The sequence below is a fragment of the Bos mutus genome, chromosome 15 (genome assembly GCF_027580195.1).
Source record: "Bos mutus isolate GX-2022 chromosome 15, NWIPB_WYAK_1.1, whole genome shotgun sequence".
NCBI classification, from domain to species: Eukaryota; Metazoa; Chordata; class Mammalia; order Artiodactyla; family Bovidae; genus Bos; species Bos mutus.
The window spans coordinates 68,010,759-68,033,300 of NC_091631.1; the positions used below are offsets into that span (position 1 = coordinate 68,010,759).

Sequence of the window (22,542 nt, forward strand, 5' to 3'; positions counted from 1 at the left end):
TTAATTTAAATTTATTTATTTTAATTAGAGGCTAATTACTTTTAAATCAATATAAATAATGATTCTGTAGGCAAATGCCACTTTTGCTTACCATTCAGAAACTTTTTGTTAAGATTGTAATTAAATAAGAATTGTAAATTCTTCTTTAATACTAACAAATATAAGCAATTTCATTATTTGATGATTAAGTATGTTGAAAAATATTCGATAGTACCAGGGAAATATTTTATTCAGATATGCACATTCTATACAAAACCAAAGCTATCAAAAATCTTGAAAATCTGAAATTCCATAAAAAATCAAATCTCACTTTGAATTTTAAAGATGTTGTGATCAGATCAAATATTTGAAAGGCAATTTGTTAACTGGTTTATTTGTTACATTGTCAATTCTTTTGTCCTTTCATTCTAGAATGAGTTAGTTCCTCAGTAATTATGGTGTATCTGACAGTTGTAGAAATGTAGAGAATTGAAATATGAGAGATAAGTACAACCCTCAAATAAGTTACAATTTAGTACAGATATTTGCAAAATTAACTGTAGTACAAGGTGCAGTGCAATGAGAAACTTATCTGAGTCATGAGTTCTGAAGTAAAAGAATTCTTTCAATCGCAAACTATCAGGGAGTATTCCATTGACAATATAGCATTTAACCTGAGACTTGATAGGACATTGAAAGCCATAAATTTTAATATGCAAACACAGGACTGAAGAATAAGTGAATGTATCTATGTCTCAGGAAACACAGAGTCCAAAACTAGATTTACTGATATAATGCAAAAAGATTGTTTAGGAAGTATGTTTGCATCCAGATACTGTAATCTGGAGCAAATTACTTAATTTTTAGTTATCAGTGCTTCTATGTGATAAACATTTTTGTTAGAAGGATTTAACATGAAGATTATCATAAATCATATTTTGGATAATAGGTGTGTAATAAAAGATAGTTTACCAAAAAGTGTTCATAAAGGCGATAAACTCTCTTCCTTAAAAAGAGAACCAGCTATAATGTGTATTCTGTTCCTCACTCCTTACATGCTTCCCTTCTCCTTTCTCTATAATTATGTGGATCTTCATTCCCCTCTACTCTGTTTTCATCATTTAATGTTTTTCAAATCAAAGGCTCAGACCTAATACTTCCTGATTCTCTTCACTGAGCTATTACTTAGAAGTTATTTTTATCACATCCATAAATAGGAGGGAATTTGTGATCCTTCACTAAATGTGTTTTTGAGCAGCAATACACATGCTGGTATTTGTTGATAGTACATGGCATTGCTCTGAAAGGAAAAGAAACATCATAGATTCATCTTTTTCCATCTACATAAGAAGAAAGAACAGTATGTCACACTTATTTCTTATCCAACCAACTAATCAGTGTTTTTATTTTCTCCTACATACTCAAATTTTCTTTGCAGGACATTTTGTTTGAAAGCAACCTTCAGTGTGATATGAAGAAACAAAGATTTTCAAACTGACTTTGCAGCATACTGAGGGATTGAATTAGGCAGAAAAGCTGCATGAAGTATTTCACATGCATATACAAATAGCCCTTTAAATTAAAGAGAAACATTTTTGTCCTTGAATATTCTTGAGGACTTCGTGTGGAACAAAAGTTTACAGGAAAACCAATTTTTGCATTCCCAAAATAGGTTTATGGCTCAGGCTCAAAGTTAACATTTTATGAATCCAATTTTAATATTTGCATATTTTGCTTTAACCAATAGTAATCTCCATTATACTGATTCATTGCACTGTACCCTAGGTTTTATATACAAATGAACTGGAAGATAGGCCTGATACATTTTTACCTGATAACCTGAGTATAATTCATTTCATTCAGTGGTCAAATCTTCCTTGTTCCATAGTCATTGTGTTGTTTTAACCTACAAACTATGTCAAATAAAGATGAATAATATATAATTTTAGAAGTGAAATAATGTTCATGGAACTGAACATTGCTTGAAATTTTTTTAAAGAATGTTGGTATATTTTGAAAGCATCATTCTAATTCATAAATAATTGAGTTCTTTGTATTTCTACATAATAAATGCCATTTAAGAAAAATTGGAGAAAAACAATTTTGGTTAAACAGAGACTAGATCAATAATTCATGAACATCTGTATAGAGTGATAGCTAAACTATTTACATGTCATGAAAACACTGAAATGAAACCATAATAAAAAATTACATTAATTATACCACATTATAAGATTTTATCAAGCTAAAAATGCCTTATCCTACCTTTATTTAAAATTTACACTTCATCACTAATCTAAAAGTCATTTTCTTCCCAATACCTGTTATTTTATTTGAAATAAATATAAGGTACATAGCATAACATTTGTCAAGACGATTGTCACATCAAGTAGAGTAAAAATAAATTATTAAGGGGTATTCACTTATAGAGCTGTTCTGGTGGCTCAGACTGTAAACAATCTGCCTGCAATGGGGAATTGCTGGGTTCGATCCCTGACTCAGGAAGATCGCCTGGAGAAGGGGACAGAAACCCATACCAGTATTCTTGCCTGGAAAATCCCGTGGACAGAGGAGCTTGACAAACTACAGTCCATGTCGTCGCAGTCAGACATGGCTGAGTGACTGATACACACAATAATTTATGCATGAAGACTACTACGTAGTATGTGCTACATATACTACTAAGTAGAATAATTAAATCACAGTATTTTTAAACAAATACTTTCAACTTGGGTTAATGTAACATGGGATAAGGATTTTGCCCACTATTACTATTTGAATCATGGCACATTACTCTCTGTGTTTCATTTTCTTCAACTGTACCATGAGGATAATAATATCTACCCTGTGAAACTGTTGCATGGATATCATTAGAAATGGGCTCTAAATTTCCTTGCACAGGGTCTGGTAAAACAATGTTAGTTTTTGCTTAACAGGAAATGCATATTTTAAAAAAATACTTAGATATTCAATTTTACAGGCATAAATGCTTAGGAATTTTTTCTAACTTTAGCAGGCGGGCCTAGAGGAGCTATTCCATGTTCAAGGTCAGGAAGGGCGGCTGTGAGGAAATACCCCTCGTCAAAGGTAAGGAGCAGTGGCTGTGCTTTGCTGGAGCAGCTGTGAAGAGATACCCCATGTCCAAGGTAAGAGAAACGCAAGTAAGATGATAGGTGTTGCAAGAGGGCATCAGAGGGCAGACACACTGAAACCATAATCACAGAAAACTAGTCAATCTAATCACACTAGGACCACAGCCTTGTCTAACTCAATGAAACTAAGCCATGCCCATGGGGCCACCCAAGATGGGCGGGTGGTGATGGAGAGGGCTGACAGAATGTGGTCCACTGGAGAAGAGAATGACAAACCACTTCAGTATTCTTGCCTTGAGAACCCCATGAACAGAATGAAAAAGAAAAATGATAGGATACAGAAAGAGGAATTCCCCAGGTCAGTAGTTGCCCAATATGCTACTGGAGATAAGTGGAGAAATAACTTCAGAAAGAATTAAGGGATGGAGCCAAAGCAAAAAGAATACCCAGCTGTGGATGTGACTGGTGATAGAAGGAAGGTCTGATGCTGTAAAGAGCAATATTGCATAGGAACCTGGAATTTCAGGTCCATGAATCAAGGCAAATTAGAAGTGGTCAAACAGGAGACAGCAAGAGTGAACGTCAACATTCTAGGAATCAGTGAACTGAAATGGATTGGAATGGGTGAATTTAACTCAGATGAGCATTATGTCTACTATTGTGGGCAGGAATCCCTTAGAAGAAATGGAGTAGCCATCATGGTCAACAAAAGAGTCCAAAATGCAGTACTTGGATGCAATTTCAAAAACGACAGAATGATCTCTGTTCGTTTCCAAGGCAAACCATTCAATATCACAGTAATCCAAGTCTATGCCCCAAGCAGTAACGCTGAAGAAGCTGAAGTTGAATGGTTCTATGAAGACCTACAAGACCTTTTAGAACTAACACCGAAAAAGATGTCCTTTTCATTATAGGGGACTGGAATGCAAAAGTAGGCAGTCAAGAAACACCTAGAGTAACAGGGAAATTTGGCCTGGGAATACAGAATGAAGCAGGGCAAAGACTAATAGACTTTTGCCAAGAAAAAGCACTGGTCATAGCAAACACCATCTTCCAACAACACAAGAGAAGACTCTACACATGGACATCACCATATGGACAACACCGAAATCAGACTGATTATATTCTTTGCAGTCAAAGATGGAGAATCTCTATACAGTCAACAAAAACAGGACAAGGAGCTGACTGTGGCTCAGATCATGAAATCCTTATTGCCAATTTCAGACTTAAATTGAAGAAAGTAGGGAAAACCTCTAGACCACTCAGGTATGACCTAAATCAAATCCCTTATGATTATACAGTGGAAGTGAGAAATAGATTTAAGGGACTGGACCTGATAGATAGAGTGCCTGATGGGCTACGGACTGAGGTTCGTGACAGGGATCAAGACCATCCCCATGGAAAAGAAATGCAAAAAAGCAAAATGGCTGTATGAGGAGGCCTTACCAATGCTGTGAAAAGAAGAGAAGTGAAAAGCAAAGGAGAAAAGGAAAGACATAAGCATCTGAACGCAGAGTTCCAAAGAATAGCAAGAAGAGATAAGAAAGCCTTCCTCAGTGATCAAGGCAAAGAAATAGAGGAAAACAACAGAATGGGAAAGACTAGTGATCTCTTCAAGAAATTAGAGATACCAAGGGAACATTTCATGCATGATAAAGGACAGAAATGATATGGAACTAAGAGAAGCAGAAGATATTAAGAAGAGGTGGCAGGAATACACAGAAAAACTGTATAAAAAAGAGCTTCCTGACCCAGATAATCACGATGGTGTGATCACTCACCTAGAGCCAGACACCCTGGAATGTGAAGTCAAGTGGGCCTTAGAAAGCATCACTACGAACAAAGCTAGTGGAAGTGATGGAATTCCAGTTAAGCTATTTCAAATCCTGAAAGATGATGCTGTGAAAGTACTGCACTCAATATGCCAGCAAATTTGGAAAACTCAGCAGTGGCCACACGACTGGAAAAGGTCAGTTTTCATTCCAATCCCAAAGAAAGGCAATGCCAAAGAATGCTCAAACTACCGCACAATTGCACTCATGTCACACGCTAGTAAAATAATGCTCAAAAGTCTCCAAGCCAGGCTTCAGCAACACGTGAACTGTGAACTTCCTGGTGTTCAAGCTAGTTTTAGAAAAGGCAGAGGAACCAGAGATCAAATTGCCAACATCCACTGGATCATAGAAAAAGCAAAAGAGTTCCAGAAAAACATCTATTTCTGCTTTATTGACTATGCCAAAGCCTTTGACTGTGTGGATCACAATAAACTGTGCAAAGTTCTGAAAGAAGTTCTGAAAGAGATGGGAATACGAGACCACCTGACCTGCCTCTTGAGAAATGTGTATGCAGGTCAGGAAGCAACAGTTAGAACTGGACATGGAACAACAGACTGGTTCCAAATAGGAAAAGGAGTACATCAAGGCTATATATTGTGACCCTGCTTATTTAATTTACATGCAGAGTACATGATGAGAAACGCTGGGCTGGATGAAGCACAAGCTGGAATTGAGATTGCTGGGAGAAATATCAATAACCTCAGATATGCAGATGACACCACTCTTACTGCAGAAAGTGAAGAAGAACTAAAAAGTTTCTTGATGAAAGTGAACGTGGAGAGTGAAAAAACTGGCTTAAAGCTCAACATCAGAACACAAAGATCATGGCATCTGGTCCCATCACTTCATGGGAAATAGATGGGGAAACAGTAGAAACAGTGTCAGACTTTATTTTTTGGGGCTCCAAAATCACTGCAGATGGTGACTGAAGCCATGAAATTAAAAGGCGCTTACTCCTTGGAAGAAAAGTTATGACCAACCTAGATAGCATATTCGAAAACAGAGACATTACTTTGCCAACAAAGGTCTGTCTAGTCAAGGCTATGGTTGTGAGAGTTGGTCATGTATGGATGTGAGAGTTGAACTGCGAAGTCTTGGTTCAGTCTCTAGCAAATGAATATTACTTGTTAAAGCTACATTTGTTTGTGAAGGTACAGTCTGTCCAGACAGATAATTTTGCATACCTGTATGCTAATATGACTATGTCAATAGATATTACTAGAAAGTGTAGTCATTATTCTAGTGAGAAATACACAGGCTAATCTAAGTGGGAAATTATAGATATATCTATAAAACTGTTTGGTGTTCAATATTCTGTTTTATCAATATCACCACACTAAGCCAATATAAGAGGTTACTTTGAGCAAATAATCTAGTCTTTTTAGATTTTCAACAGATCTTTGAATTTAGGCAAGTTACTTAACTCTCCCTGATTATTTTCATCATATATAAAACAAATGTGGTACTTACACATACCTCACAGGGCTACCTTTAAAGTTAATAGAATTAATCACATGTAAAGCACTTAAATCAGCACTTGGCACATAGTATTTTAGATTTTTCTTAGGTATTTTTGCTACTAGTCAGAATCCAGGTTTTGCAGATATACCCTAATAAGACCATGCCAGGTTATACCCTTGCTTAGGAATCAATTATTTTCTGTATTTAATTGTTGGCATTGTTGTCCTGGAATTGATCATCTTTTATTATTGGACTGATGGAAAAAACATAAGGAAAATAAGATAGACTCAGAGTTATTAAAGCTCTTTTTATGACATTCTGCTCGAGACACTCCTCATGACATTTTAAAATTGCCTCAGATACATCATAGAGTGCCTGCTCTTACCTCACTTAGATGGATTGCTGATAATTAAAAATCAATCTCATCTGCCATTATTATATTGTTAAGCTGGCAAAGATTAAGTTTCTTAAATATCAGTTAGATCAGACACAACCTCATCTACCAAATTCAGTCTATAGGCAACAACCTGTACCAAAATCTCTGTCCTTATCACTAAATCTCATGAGCAAATATCCAAAGAATAATACACCTACATTTATTTGTTTGCTTTGTTATTATACTGTGATTGGAGTGGTCTGTTCTGATTTGGTTCATATTATGCCTCACTCACATGGACAAGGGTTTCTGTGGGCTTTGTATTTTTCAACCTCCAACCACTATATCTAATTTGTTTCTATCACAGTGATTAGCATATTTCCTGAAGTAAGGACAGTATTCAAATTGATGAGATTCTTTTCCTTACTTTTACAAGTTTTTGTGAGTTGTTAAAAAAAATAGTACCCTCTTAAATTGTTTACAATGTAAATTACTTACACCTGTCTTGAAATCATTTTGTCATCTCAAGAAGAAAATTGTATATTCTTCACTTTTAATTCAGTAGCTTTACATCTAGAAATTTGTGCTAATAAAACCCTTGGAGAGTTCCATAAGAATCATGTATACAATTTGCATAATAAGATTATTTACTAAATTTTGGTAATAGAAAATAAAAAAGTAATGACATAATATTGCCAGTGATGTTAAATTAAATTAAAATTATTTCACATAAATTTATATCAATCATATCCAAATTATTGTGTAAGTGTGTTGAATATGGCAATTGAAGCTTAAAAGCAGTTAGCTATAATTTTGTTTAAGTAAATTTATAATATTTTTGCATTATATATATTGTATATATTTTTATATTATATATTGTATTATATACTTATATTGCATATTTTTACAAACTCTATCCTATTTAAATTAATCCTCATCTTGGAGACATAATAAGGAGGCAGAACGGTTGGAATAAAATGTGTTTAATCTTGGCTTTCAATTTAAATAATATACTGCAACAATTGCCTATTAAAAGAATCTGTATTAATTCCCTCTTCCTTCTCTTAGCTAAATAAAAATATCTGGTCTATAGGTATTTAACAGAGTAAAATAATTAGGAACACTGTAGATAACAGATTCTGATATCAAGTAGATTATGTGCTTACCAAATGGGGAATTGGTAAATGTTGAAGGAATTCTACCAATATTCTCATCTCATCTAAGCATGACGTAAAAAACATATATTGTAAGTACTATATACAGTTTTAGAAATATAGTCAGGCTTCCCAGGTAGCTGAGCTGGTAAAGAATCTGCCTGCAATGCAGGAGACCTGGGTTCAATCCCTGGGTTGGGAAGATCCCCTGGAGAAGGGCATGGCAACCCACTCCAGTATTCTTGCCTGGAGGAGACTGATGGGCTACAGTTCATGGGGTTGCAAAGAGTCGGACATGACTGAGTGATACAGCACAGCACAGCACAGCACAGCACAGACATATAGTCTCATTTAGGCTAGTGGAGAAGGCAATGGCACTCCACTCCAGTACTCTTGCCTGGAAAATCCCATGGACGGAGGAGCCTGGTGGGCTGCTGTCTATGGGGTCGCACAAGGTTGGACATGACTGAAGCGACTTAGCAGCAGCAGCAGCAGCAGCAGCAGGCTAGTGTACCAGTTTTCTGTGTAGTTAATAGTGCCAGAAACGTGGTACTAGTAGTTTCCAGGTTTACAGAGTTCTTGAAATTGTGATTATTAACAAATATCTTCATGCGTCCAAGACCAGAAAGAAAAAAGGAATTGTAATTACTTTTACAATTGATTGAGAAAACTCTAAATTAATTGAATTTACTAGGAATCATGAGAATTAGATTTTTTATCATCAGCAGAATGGGTATTCAAGACCTCAGTCAATACTACAAAGTAACAGTAATCAAAATGGTATGGTACTTGTACAAAAACAGGAATATAAGTAATGGAACAGGATAGAAGAATGCCCAGAAATAAACTCATACACTTATTCTCAGTTAATTTACAGCAAACGGAGCAAGAATGTACAATGGAGAAAAAGTTTCCTCAATAAGTGGTGTTGGGAAAACTGGATAGTTATATATAAAACAATGAAATTAGTCTAACGCCATATACAAAAATAAACTCAAAATTGATTAAATATGTAAGTATGAAACCAGTTATTATAAAAGCCCTAGAGGAAAACATAGGCAGAACACTGACATAAATTACAGCAATATTTTTTGGATCCATCTCCAAGATAATGGAAATTAAAACAAAAATACTAGGTAATGGAAATTAAAACAAAAATACAAGGTAATGGAAATATAAACAAAAATACTGCTTACATGCTGCTGCTGCTGCTAAGTCACTTCAGTCGTGTCCAACTCTGTGCGACCCCATAGATGGCAGCCCACCAGGTTCTCCCATCCCTGGAATTCTCCAGGCAAGAACACTGGAGTGGGTTGCCATTTCCTTCTCCAGTGCATGAAAGTGAAAAGTGAAAGTGAAGTTGCGCAGTCGTGTCCAACTCCTAGCGACCCCATGGACTGAGGCCTTCCAGGCTCCTCTGTCCATGGGATTTTCCAGGCAAGAGTGCTGGAGTGGGGTGCCATTGCCTTCTCCGACTGCTTACATAAAGGATCTTAAAAAGTACAAATGAACCTATTTACAAAACAGAAACAGACTCACAAATTTAGAGGATGAATTTAGGATTACCAGTTGTGAAAGGTGGGGGGATGGAATAGTTAGGGAATTTGGGATTGACATGTATGCCCTGCTAGATTTAAAATGAATAATCAACAAGGACCTACTGTATAGCATAGGGAATTCTGCTCAGTATTATGTAACAACATGCAAGGGAAAATAATTAAATAAAAATAGATGCAATTATATGTATAAGTGAATCAATTTCCTGTAAACCTGAAACTACATTTTTAATCAACTACACTCCAATATAAAATAAAAAGTAAAAGCAAGCAAATTAAAAAGGATAATAGCAACCAAGAAAAAAAAAATGGACGTAATTAATCTTAAAAGCATTTGCACAGCAAAGGAAACCATAAAGAAAATGAAAGGACAACTTTGGATTGGGAGACTATATTTTCAAAGAAAGCTACTGACAATGGATTAATTTCCAAAATGTACAGAAAGCACATGAAACTCAATATCAATAAAAACAGCCCAATCAAAAATTGAGCAAAGGCATAAATAGATATTTCTCCAAAGAAGACATATAGATGGATAGCAGGTACATGAAAAGATGCTCAATGTTGCTGATTATTAGCGAAATGCATATCAAAACTACAATGAGGTATTCCCTCACACCAGTCAGAATGAGCATCATCAAAATATCTACATGATAAATGCTAGAGAGGATGTGAAGAAAAAGAATCATGCCCCCTACACTATTGCTGGAGATGTAAATTTTTGCAGTCATTATGGAGATTCTTTAATAAACTGAAAATAGGGTTACCATATGAATCAGCTAGTCCCACTTTTGGGCATATATCCAGAGGAAACACTAATTCAAAAAGATACATGCACCTAAATGTTCATAGCAGCACTATTTGCAATAAGCCAAGACATGGAAGCAATCTAAACATCTATTGATAGATGAATGGATAAAGATGTTGTATATTTATACAGAAGAATATGACTGAACCATAAAAAAGAAATAATGCCATTTTCAACAACATGGATGGACCTAGATATTATCACATTAAATGAAGTAGATCAGAGAAAAACAAATATAAATATACATCACTTATTTGTAGAATTAAAAAAAAATGATACAAATGAACTTTTTTACAAAGCATAAATAGATTCACAGATGTAGAAAACAAATTTATAGTTACCAAAGAGGGGAGGAAGATAAATTAAGAGTTTAGGATTAACATATACATACTACTATATATAAAATAGGCAAACAGGAAGTATGAAAAATATAGCATAGGGAACTATACTCAATGTCTTACAATAACATAATGAAAACCTGGCATTGGAATTTTGTAAAGTTAAGGGCCAGGAAAATCACCCTGTCAGGAAGGTTCCAGTCTATATATTACCCTCAAACATTTAGAACTTGTAATAAGTTTTTAGTCTTCAATAATTGAATTCAGGGAATCAATCAAAGGTTAGTGACTGAAAATCAAGAAAAATCTTTTACATTAAAAGGGATTATTAAAAAAAAAAAAACAAACAGAAAAATGTGCAACTTTCAGGAAGCCAATTATGAAGGTTTAAAAGTATCCTCAAAAATTTTTAATTACAGGCTCAATTCAGTAAAATAAATAAGTTATTGCAACCATTGAACAAGTATAGTATACAAATTAAGGAAACAGAAATAAGAGCTCTTTGCTCTTGAACATTAAAAAACATGATGAAGAGAGGATTCAGGAAAAGTGTGAAAATGAAGTTGGTGTTATCTCCAAGAAAATAACTTAAAACAAAAAACAGAAGCTGAAGAGAAAGTAGAAAAATTAGAAGACAAATCTTATTAAGAATAAGAGAATTTCATGAATAGAAAATAAAACCTAGAGAAAAAAATTATCCTTGAAATATGTAAGAGCGTTTCTTAAGAGGGAAAGACAACACTGACAATGAATGAAAACAGACTGTATCATCACAAAACTGTCAAAAATATAGGACAAAGATAAAATGAGAATGATTTTGCAGATCAGTAAAAGTGCTAATATAAATATAAAACTTATTATATGAACCATAACCTTTTTAACATCAAATGGGGGTACTATTAATAATTACATTGTAAAAGCAGACATAGAAGGAGACTGTCTCAGGCAAATGGGGACATGAAACAAACCTACATATAACTCAGTACCAAGAATGACTTCATTTTCATTGCAAGACTGGAAAAGAAATTTTATGGGACACATCCTTCAAAATTCTGAGGAAAAGATTTACAGCCAGGAATTCTATTTCTGACCAAAAGTAGTGTCAATATACACCAGATTTTGAAAGAAAAGAAAGATAGCTTTTGGAGGATTGTACTCTATCAATAAGTGAGAAAAAAAATACATATGACACAGAAACAAAAGATGCAAAAATCAAGATAGGTAGAGGAATTGTTTAGATTATAGCAAAGGAGGACCGATGGTACAACAGATGGAGAAGGCAGCCTAATTTGATTCGTGTAGGAAAATGGGCTCTGGAAAGGACTCTCTTAGGGATATTAACTAGTGGACTTATGCGGTATGTCTAAACTTCCAGAGAATATTTAGATAACTGGTTAGAGTTAGTTTTTTTTTTTTTTTTAATGAAGATTGCATGTAATATAAAGGTAGCAAAAATCACACAAATGACTGACTTCCAGGAAAACAGAGTTGCGTAAGAAGGAAAGTTAATTATGGTTTTTAAAAAATAGCTCAGATTTGACTAGGATTTGGAGCATCATATCAAAGTAAACAATGAATGGTGTTCTCACCAAAATTACAACATGACCAAGTTTCAAGAATAGGTGAATGAGAAGAGTATGTAAGTTGATGAATAAGGTTGGAAGAGGAATGTGCCTGTGGAAGGATAGCAAATTACCCACCAGAAGTGATTAGTTCATGCTTTCATGCCTAAAACTAAAAACTCTAGAGAGCCAACATTAACATGTTTCTTAGAGGTATGCATATAAATTCTAAAATGATTACTTGAAAGAGATTAAAGTTTGGTTTGCTCTGATGAGAATGAAGTTATATTAAAAAAAAGATGCAGCAGAGAAGCTGTTATTTTTCATCACAAACATTATAGAATTGACTGACCATTAATATGTTCATAGAATTTTGTTTGAAATTAAAACTAAAAAGATATAGAAGGCAATATATATATGACATAAATTGAGTTCAATCTACTTTTATGGTTCCAAGATGCAGTTTCCTAAAGTGTAGGGAATCTCTATGCTGTTCTCTCTTGTCCTAAGATAATAATCGTCGTCTTATTTAGACTAAAAGATATTAGAATATAAATGGTTCAGAGTTTGACTTGATGCACTAACCCTTGCTACATAATCTCCACTAAAGCAGTCTATAATTCAGCATCATATATAGCACATTGAAGGTAAGCAAGAAATATTGTCAGATATGTATCTACAGTGTTGGATGGCCTATAGAGTGTTTGAAATGGCAACCCACTCCAGTATTCTTGTCTGAAAAATCCCTTCCACAGAGGAGCCTGATGGGCTATAGTCTGAAGGATCATAAAGAGTCAGACACAACTGAGCATCTAAGCACACAGCATTGTGTTTGATTTATGTAAATTAAAATTTTGTAGGAATATTCACAAACTGACTAAAAAGAAAGGGTATTCTAAATAGAATAATAATTAAATAGCTCAAAATTAAGAATTATTGAAAATATTGTGAAAAATGTAAAAGAATTAGAATTTTAGATTGGCACTTGAATTGTGTCAGTGGGCCATAATGGTGATTTGATGGTGGGAGTCATTTTGAAGATTAAATTATATTTTTGAAATCTTTAGTTGGATAATTATGTACATAAATACAATTAAGTTTGATCTAGTTATTTTGGTCCATGGAAATTTTACTGGTTTTAAATTTTAAATGATGAGAGGTTATAGATACAAATACTGTAAAATTGAAAACTACATGTAGAATGTGAAATGTTTTCACAGGTATGTGGTGATGTGTCTTAATTGATGATTTAACACAGCAGTCCCCATACATTTTGGCACCAGATTTTGTAGAAGATAATTTTTCTGTGGATCAGGGTAAGGGGATGATATTTGGATAATTAAAGCACATTGCATTTATTTTACACTTTATTTCTATTATTATTCCATCAATTCCACCTCACATTATGAGGCATTAGATCTCAGAGGTTGTGGTCCCCTGATTTAACATATATACACATACATGTATATACAAATATATATATGTGTGTGATGAGTTATGAATTCATATTATAAAAATAAAAGGGTCTTTAATCAAGTAGGAAGTGTGTGGTGTACGTCAATGCGAAGACAGAAAAATTAAGTGGCTGAGATTAGTGATGATAACGACTATGAACATGTGATAGCAGTGTCACCAGAATGGAAACAAAAGGAATGTCAGAATCTCTAATCTTCATTGTCTAATTTGTTTTGGAGTAGAAATGTGCTTATTTGACATTACATACAAAGAAATTTAATCTGAGAGAAGTATATGAATGTCTCAAGGGTACACAGTAATTTAAAGATTGAGGTGTTAAACCCCAATTCAACCTGGTTACATATCCAAAGTTCAGTTTGCCATTGTACACTACTCTTTTATTTTACACAGTTTCAGAGGAATTTTATGATTGTTCTATCACTGCTGCAAACTATAATCTTCTACTACCATCATCATCCCCACTATATCTGGATAATATACTGTAGGTACAAGGGATTGATAGAAGCTTTCCCATATTGTTTTTGCCAAGACGGACCTGGTATACATTCACTGGAGTTCTGTACATCCTGGGTGTTAAATGCATGTCTTGTGATAAATACATAAGTGAAGTAATGAATTCATTTTTGGTGGTAAAGTTTTGGCAATTTAAAGTAATGTTCCTTGAGAGAAAACTGATCATGTTTTGACAAAAATTACCTTAGTGTCCTGGTCAGAAGGAGAATATTCAAGCTTCACTGAACTATTTTTTTTCTGACTCAGGTAGTATCCTCTATTTTCTTTAAAGACTTTATATTTCTGTATGCATTTAGTGGAAAAGTTACTTATCGAGATTTCGGAGACTAGTCATGTAATAATATGCAGACTTTCAAGTCGTAGATCAGATAATCCATTTCAAGTACATATTTTCAATGAAATGTGTTTTTATTTAATGGTCCTTTGTTTATAGTTTTTTTTTTTCCTACTATGAATGACAATATAAGGAAAATAAATGAAAATTGAAGCAAGCTGCCTTGGGCTTGATTCTCTGTACTTGATCAGAGAGAATACATTTTCATCATACAGTAAATTTCCGCTGAAGTAAAATTTCCACATCTTATGGGAGGTATATAAAAAAAACAAACAGGCAAATAATTCATGTGCTCTTCTACGTTATAATGTCAAATAAAAATTCTGTTGTACTTTCAAAGTCTGTAAATTCATTGAGACAGATATTAAACTATGATTTGTTATATTGTAAATTCAAATCTATCTAAGAAACAGAATGCTGCAAATTTCTTTCATTTAATGTTGAAAATATGACTCTAACATGGATGTTCAAAATATATATAAGAATTACCTAATAGAGACATCTTACATGGTATCTTATAAATTGTATATATTTTGAAGAATAAACACTTAAAGAACACATCAGTTTAGTTCAATTCAGTTCAGTCGCTCAGTCGTGTCCGACTCTGTGACCCCATGGACTGCAGCACGCCAGGCCTCCCTGTCCATCACCAAATTCAGGAGTTTACCGAAACTCATGTCCATTGAGTTGGTGATATCATCCAATCATCTCATCTTCTGTTGTCCCCTTCTCCTCTGCCTTCAGTCTTTCCCAGTATCAGGGTCTTTTCAAATGAGTCAGTTATTCACATCAGGTGGCCAAAGTATTGTAGTTTCAGCTTCAGAATCAGTACTTTCAATGAATATTCATCACTGATTTCCTTTAAGATGGACTAAGTTGGATCTCCTCTCAAGAGTCTTCTCCAATACCACAGATCAAAAGCAGCAATTTTTCAGTGCTCAGCTTTCTTTATAGTCCAACTCTCACATCCATACATGAATACTGGAAAAACCATAGCTTTGACTAGATGGACCTTTGGTGGCAAAATAATGTCCTTGCTTTTTAATATGCTGTCTATGTTGGTCATAACTTTTCTCCCAAGGAGCAAGTGTCTTTTAATTTTATAGCTGCACTCATCATCTGCAGTGATTTTGGAGCCCCCCAAAATAAAGTCTGACACTGTTTCCACTGGTTCCCCATCTATTTGCCTTGAAGTGATGGGACCAGATGCCATGATCTTACTTTTCTGAATGTTGAGTTTTAAGCCAAATTTTTCACGCTCCTCTTTCATTTTCATCAAGAGGCTCTTTAGTTCCTCTGCTTTCTGCCATTAGGGTGGTGTCATCTGCATATGTGAGGTTATTGATATTTCTCCCAGTAATCTTGATTCCAACTTGTGCTTCATCCAGCCTAGTGTTTCTCATGATATATTCAGCATATAAGCATGGTGACAATATACAACCTTGACGTACTTCTTTCCCAATTTGGGAAATAAAGCAGAAGTTGATATTTTTCTGGAACTCTCTTGCTTTTTCGAAGATCCAATAAATGTTGGCAATTTGATTTCTGGTCCCTCTGCCTTTTCTAAATACAACTTGAACATCTGGAATTTCATGGTTCATGTACTGTTGAAGCCTGCCTGTGAGAATTTTGAGTATTATTTTACTAGCGTGTGAGATGAGTGCAATTGTGCTGCAGTTTAAGCATTCTTTGGCATTGCCTTTCTTTGGGATTGGAATGAAAACTGACCTTTTCCAGTCCTGTGGCCATTGATGGGTTTTCCAAATTTGCTGACATACTGAGTGCAGCACTTTCACAGCATCATCTTTTAGGATTTGAAATAGCTCAACTGGAATTCTATCACGTCCACTATTTTTGTTCATAGTGATGCTTCCTGAGACCCACTTGACTTTGCATTCCAGGATGTCTGGCTCTAGTTGAGTGACCACACCACTGTGATGATAATCTGGGCTGTGAAGATCTGTGTATTCTTGCCACCTTATCTTACTATCTTCTACAAAAGTAAAAAGACAGGAAGAAAATATGACTTCATATATTTTGGTATCCCATTCTATCTAATATACTATAAGTAAAAATAACATTATTTAATATTTCCAATATTATTTAACTTCAAAGAAGTGGCTATTTTGCACATAGATTCCTTTATCCCAATACACGAAAAGGCAGCAACAAATAAGATAAACCAAACAGAAGAGCCAGGTGGGCTATAGTCCATGGGATCACAAAGAGTTGGACATGACTGAGCAACTAACACAGACTTGTTCAGATACAAAATAAAAAGAGAAGGACTTACGCTACCTTAAACTCACCTTCCAAAGTGTACAAAAATAATTCTTATGTAAGGTAACCCACCAGCTTCATCTGTCCATGGTATTCTCCAGGCAAGAATATTGGACTGGATTGCCATTTCATTTTCCAGGGGATCTTCCCAACCAAGCGACTGAACCCAGATCTCCCTCATGGCTAGCAGATTCTTTACCATCTGAGCCACCAGGGAAACTCTGTAAGATAACAGATAGCACTCAAATATAATTTAAAAGCTTTTTCTGGTTAAAATTATAGAGATTATCATTTGCATAGCAAAAAGAGAGAAACAGAGAAAATTTAAGGAAGAACATGATCGCCTTAATGCTAAGGGCTCCAAATTACAGAGATAATGCAAGCTGTGCATATCAGGGCAGTCTAACCAATTGTTTGCCATCAGCTAAGCACTATAAATCAATACAAGGACCAAAGGCTCTGCCAACAACAAATATAAAGGAAAAATAGCAACATAATTTCTGTGAAACAGAATTATCTACAGAAACATCAATGTTCAATTATATATAGAATATTATAAGTTACTTAGAGTAAAAATGGCCAATAAGAACTGAAATGGAATAAGGAATAGTATCAGATCTTATAGATATTCCAATAGGAGAGGATGCAATATAGAGTCAGACCCAATGGAAATATACAAACATCCTTAGAATGACTTCATGATTCAAGTTGCCTTTGAGTGTGTGAACAGGTTCATCCTATATCAAAATAAATGTCTTTATGATCTACTTCCTGGCTTTAGGTTTAGCCAGGAATCAAACCCAGGTCCCCTGCATTGCAGGTAGATCCTTTACAGTTTGAGCCATCAGGGAAGCCCCACTTTGGAAGTATCCATGCAGGACTCACACAAGCACACAAATGCACACAAACACTAGTTTAACTAAATAAATGTAAACTATGGTACATACATACAGTGAACTATTATGAGCCTGTTAAAATAGATAAGAAAAATAATTGCTAAAAGCTAATATGGGGTGGTTGTCTGAATATATTGCTAAGTAAGAAAGCAATGTGAAGAAGAATAGAAATGTTCATCCATTGCTGGTAGGAATACAAAAATGGTACATCCACTTTGGATAATATTTTAGAATTTTCTTACATAACTAAACATGGGCTTCACAGGTGGCAGGGTGATAAAGAATTCACCTGCCAATGCAAGAGACTCGAGTTCAATCCTTGGGTTGAGAAGATCCCCTGGAGGAGGAAATGGCAACCCACTCCACCATTCTTGCCTGGAAAATTCCATGGACAGAAGAGTCTGGTGGGCTACACAGCCCATGGGGTCACAAAGAGCTCATGCACAAAACAAAGCATACTCTTACAATATAGTCCAGCAATCACCCTCTTAGTTATTTAGCTAAAGGAGGAAATGAACTATGGTGTTGGAGAAGACTCTTGAGAGTCCCTTGGACTGCAAGGAGATCCAACCAGTCCATCCTAAAGGAGATCATTCCTGGGTGTTCATTGGAAGGAATGATGCTAAAAGCTGAAACTCCAATACTTTGGCCACCTGATGCAGAGAGCTGACTCATTTGAAAAGACCCTGATGTTGGGAAAGATTGAGGGCAGGAGAAGGGGATGACAGAGGATAAGATGGTTGGATGGCATCACCAACTCAATGGACATGGGTTTGGGTGGACTCCAGGAGTTGGTGAAGGACAAGGAGGCCTGGCATGCTGCTGTTCATGGGGTCACAAAGAGTGACACGACTGAGCAACTGAACTAAACTGAGGAAATGAATGTGCAATCTAAATGACAAAAAACTGAAGAGACATAACAAAATAGAAGCAGTTGTAGATACAGAGAAAAAAACATGTGGTTACCATGGTGCTTGGTGGGAGCGAGGAAAGAAATAAGCAAGGGACATTAAGAGGTATCGATTTCCACTGCAAAACAAATAAGTCACAAGTATAAAACAATAATGTGGAGAATATAGTCCAGAATGAAGTAATAATATCTTTGTGGTGACATAACATAACTAGGCTTATGTTGGTGGTCATTTAGACAGTGCATAGAAAATAACACCATGCTGTATGTATGGGAAGCCAGCGAGGGTAAAATAAAAGTGTTTAATAGTTCCCTATCACAAAGGTCTAGTGGGGAGATGGAAAAACTATTTCCAATTAAGTGACTGAAGCAATTTGTGCATTTAAAAGGTGGATCTTTATGATTGTCCTGATTTACAATCTCGTTCTTGTAAAGTATAGCAGCAGGAATCTGAAAAGTGATGCATAACGCTTTGTTATTAGGGGCCACATTTTTTACTAAGTGAACTGAACTGCATGCTTCCTAGGAGATGCCTAATACAGTTTCAGCTTGTTGCTGAACCTCCTTATCTGGATTAGCTAAAGCTGTAACAGTGCACAATAGGAAGGAGCTCACTGCCACATGGCTGCCATCTCAGAGTGCTTTAAAAGTGGTGAGAAACTCAATAGCCTTTGCTGTCAAGTTCATGACAATGCACACAGAGTGTTTTCTTCCTTTTGACAGTGGACCCAGCTGCTGTATTAACTCTTCTCTAATTGGTCCTTGCAGGAAATTTTTCCCATCCAACTTAAAGACTTTTACCATTTGGTCCATTTTAACTAATTTACAATTGTGCAGTAGCCATTTATAGGATTCAGGATTGACATCACTAGCAAACACAGTGAAGTTTTTCTTTGCTGCTGGAATGGCCAACGGCCCAGTCCTAGCAAAAACATCAAATAGGACATCCCCAGATTTGAGAAGTTCTGTAATATGTTGCGTTCTGTGGAGAGACAAGGATTCCAGTAGACTTTTGAAAAATCAAATTCATAGGTGTAATTGTTTTCTCAAACCTTGGTCACCATATTCTCCTCTCCAGTATTATCAATATTATTGATTTTATTTACTGCTGATGTGATTCCTGGATTTTTGCCAATCATAACTTGGCCAATTAAATGCTTGTAAGGTGGTTGGTGAACTCAAAGTTTCAGGTGGGCAGTGTGCCCAACTCTGCTAAACCCTGAGGTCACATCTTGATCTTCAGGAAGCACAGCTCTCAAGATTTCTTCAGATTTAAAGTTTCCATAAGCTAGTTCCAAATTATATTTTAATATCTGTGGATTGACATTAAGATGCTTTAAAATACTGAGTTATTCTTCCTCAAAGGAATCAGTGGTAAACATTTTATAGGGATCCAACATAAATAGTCTACCTTCTTCATCTTCTGGATCTTCAATCACACATTTTAGGCCTGGATCCTGCAGTGTTGTCCTTTCAAGGGATCACAACACTTTATTGAGTATTTCTTTCCTCTCTTTAAGCTCAGGGATGACGTCTGTCTTTTTAAAAGCTGTTCTATCAGGTTCTGTCATTCCTTGAACACCAGAGGGTGGGGAAAACAATTCAGTGTCTCTGTGATTTGTTTCTATTTCAGGCATGGTTGAGAATCTTTCTCTTTGATCCAACAAGAAAATACCAGGTGCTCTGCTAAGCTTCTGTATCAGTGATGCCCAAGGGGGTAGAATCAGTGATGCTTACTCAGTCATTCTTCAGCTTTCCACTTTGAGAAGTCTTCTTAAGAATCCACATTGCTTCAATAAGCTCCTCATTCTCTGGTACAGCTCGGATCTTCATGTTGTATAATAAGAACTAATACAGTGTGGTAGGTCAATTATACTTCAAGACAAACAACAAGGCATACAAACAAACTCATGGAAAAAGAGATCAGATTTTTCATTACCAGAGACAGAGGGTGAAGGAAGGGGAATTGGATGAAGAAGGTCAAAAAGGGCTACAAAGGTAGACTTGATTAAGCTTAGTGAGAAAGGCTTGCAGAAAGTTGAGATAGGCCTGGGTAAGCATCTTGTGCCTAAAAATTAGCCAAGGTGTGAATACAAAAGAAGAATTCTTGAGTAAAATTAAAAGTGCTACCCCAGTGTACACATGTGAATGGTAAGACAAGGAAATGGATTGTTGAAATGGAGACATTTTAGTGGTCTGGATGTAGGATCAAATCCATCAAAACATTTCCTTAAACCAAAAGTGAATCCAGAGCAAGGCACTAACTTTCTTCAATTCTGTGAAGGCTGAGAGATGTGAGGAAGGTACAGAAGAAAAGTTTGAAGCTAGAAGATGTTTATTCATGAGGTTTAAGGAAAAAAGTTATTTCCATAATATCTTGTGCAATGTGAAGCAGCAAGTGCTGATGTAGAACTGCAGCAAGTTATCCAGAAGATCTAGATAAAATAATAAATGAAGTTGCTATACTAAACAGCAGAGAAGGAAATGGCAACCCACTCCAGTGTTCTTGCCTGGAGAATCCCAGGGACAGGGGAGCCTGGTGGGCTGCCATCTATGGGATCGCACAGAGTCGGACATGACTGAAGAGATTTAGCATAGCATGCATACTAAACAGCAGATTTTTAGTGCAGACAAAGCAGATTTATATTGAAAGAGGATGCCATCTAAGACGCTCATAGCTAGTAAAGAGAAGTCAGTGCCTGGCTTAAACATTTCACAGAACAGAGTGACACTCTTTTTAGGGCCTGATGTAATTGATGACTTAAAGATGAGGCTGATGCTCTTTTACCATCTAGAAAATCTTATGATCCTTAAGAATTATGCTAGATTTACTCTCCTATGCTCTGCAAATGGAAAAGCAAAGCCTGGATTACAACACATCTGTTCACAACATGGCTTACTGAATAGTTTAAGCCCACTGTAAAGAACTAATAAAAAAATAATAATAAAAATCCTTTCAAAGTAATACTGTTCATTGACAGTGTACCTGGTAAACCAAGAATTCTGATGGAGATGTGCAATAAGATTCATGTTCCTTTCATGCCCACTGACATAAATTCATTTGCAACTCATGGATCAAGAATTAAGATCAAATTTCAAAGTTTTAATTTCAAGGGTTACATTTCATAAGGCTATAGCTGCCACAGATATAGTGATTTATCTAATAGATCCGGACAAATTAAATTAAATGGTAAAGATTCATCATCCTAGATACCCTTAAAAATATTTGTGATTCAGAGGAAGAGGTCAAATATAAATATTAAAATGAGCTTTGAAGAAGTTGATTCCAATCTTGATGATTTGGAGGGGTTCAAAACTTCAGTGGAGAAAGTAACTGCAGATTCAGTGGAAATAGCACGAGAAGTGGGATAAGAAATAAATCCAAAAGGTGTGTGAGTTGCACAATCTCATAAGAAATACTTGAAGGGATGAGAATGTGCTTCATATGCATGAGGAAATAAAGTGATTTTTTGAGATGAAAACTACTGCTGGTGAAGATTCTGTGAAGATCATTGAAATGACAACAGGATTGAGAATACTACATACATTTAATTGATAAAGAAGTGACAAAGTTTGAAGAGATGACTCCAATTCTGAAAGAAATTCCACTGTGGGTAAAATGCTATCAAACAGCATTGCATATTACAGAAAAAATCCTCTGTAAAAGGAAGGATCAATCACTGTGACAACTCTGTCTAATTTTAAGAAATTGCCAGAACCACCCCAACTTCAGCAACACCACTCTGATCAGATAGCAGTCATCAACATCAAGACAAGACCTTCCTCCAACAAAATGTTTTAACTCCTTGAAGACTCAGATGTTAGTTAACATTTTTAGCAATAAGATTTTTAATTATGTACATTCTTTTAAACATATATTGTTATTTCATATTTAATGGATTGATGTATAAACAACTTTTTTATATACTAGGAAATCAAAAAATGTATGTGACTTGCTTTACTACAACTTTC

The 22,542-nt window shown here is 35.4% G+C and overlaps 1 pseudogene; it reads right to left on the reverse strand.

The window, feature by feature from the left end:
- Positions 1–18,705: 18,705 nt before the first annotated feature.
- Positions 18,706–20,378, reverse strand: LOC102273319 (tRNA (guanine(37)-N1)-methyltransferase pseudogene; annotated as a pseudogene).
- Between the last annotated feature and the right edge of the window lie 2,164 nt (positions 20,379–22,542).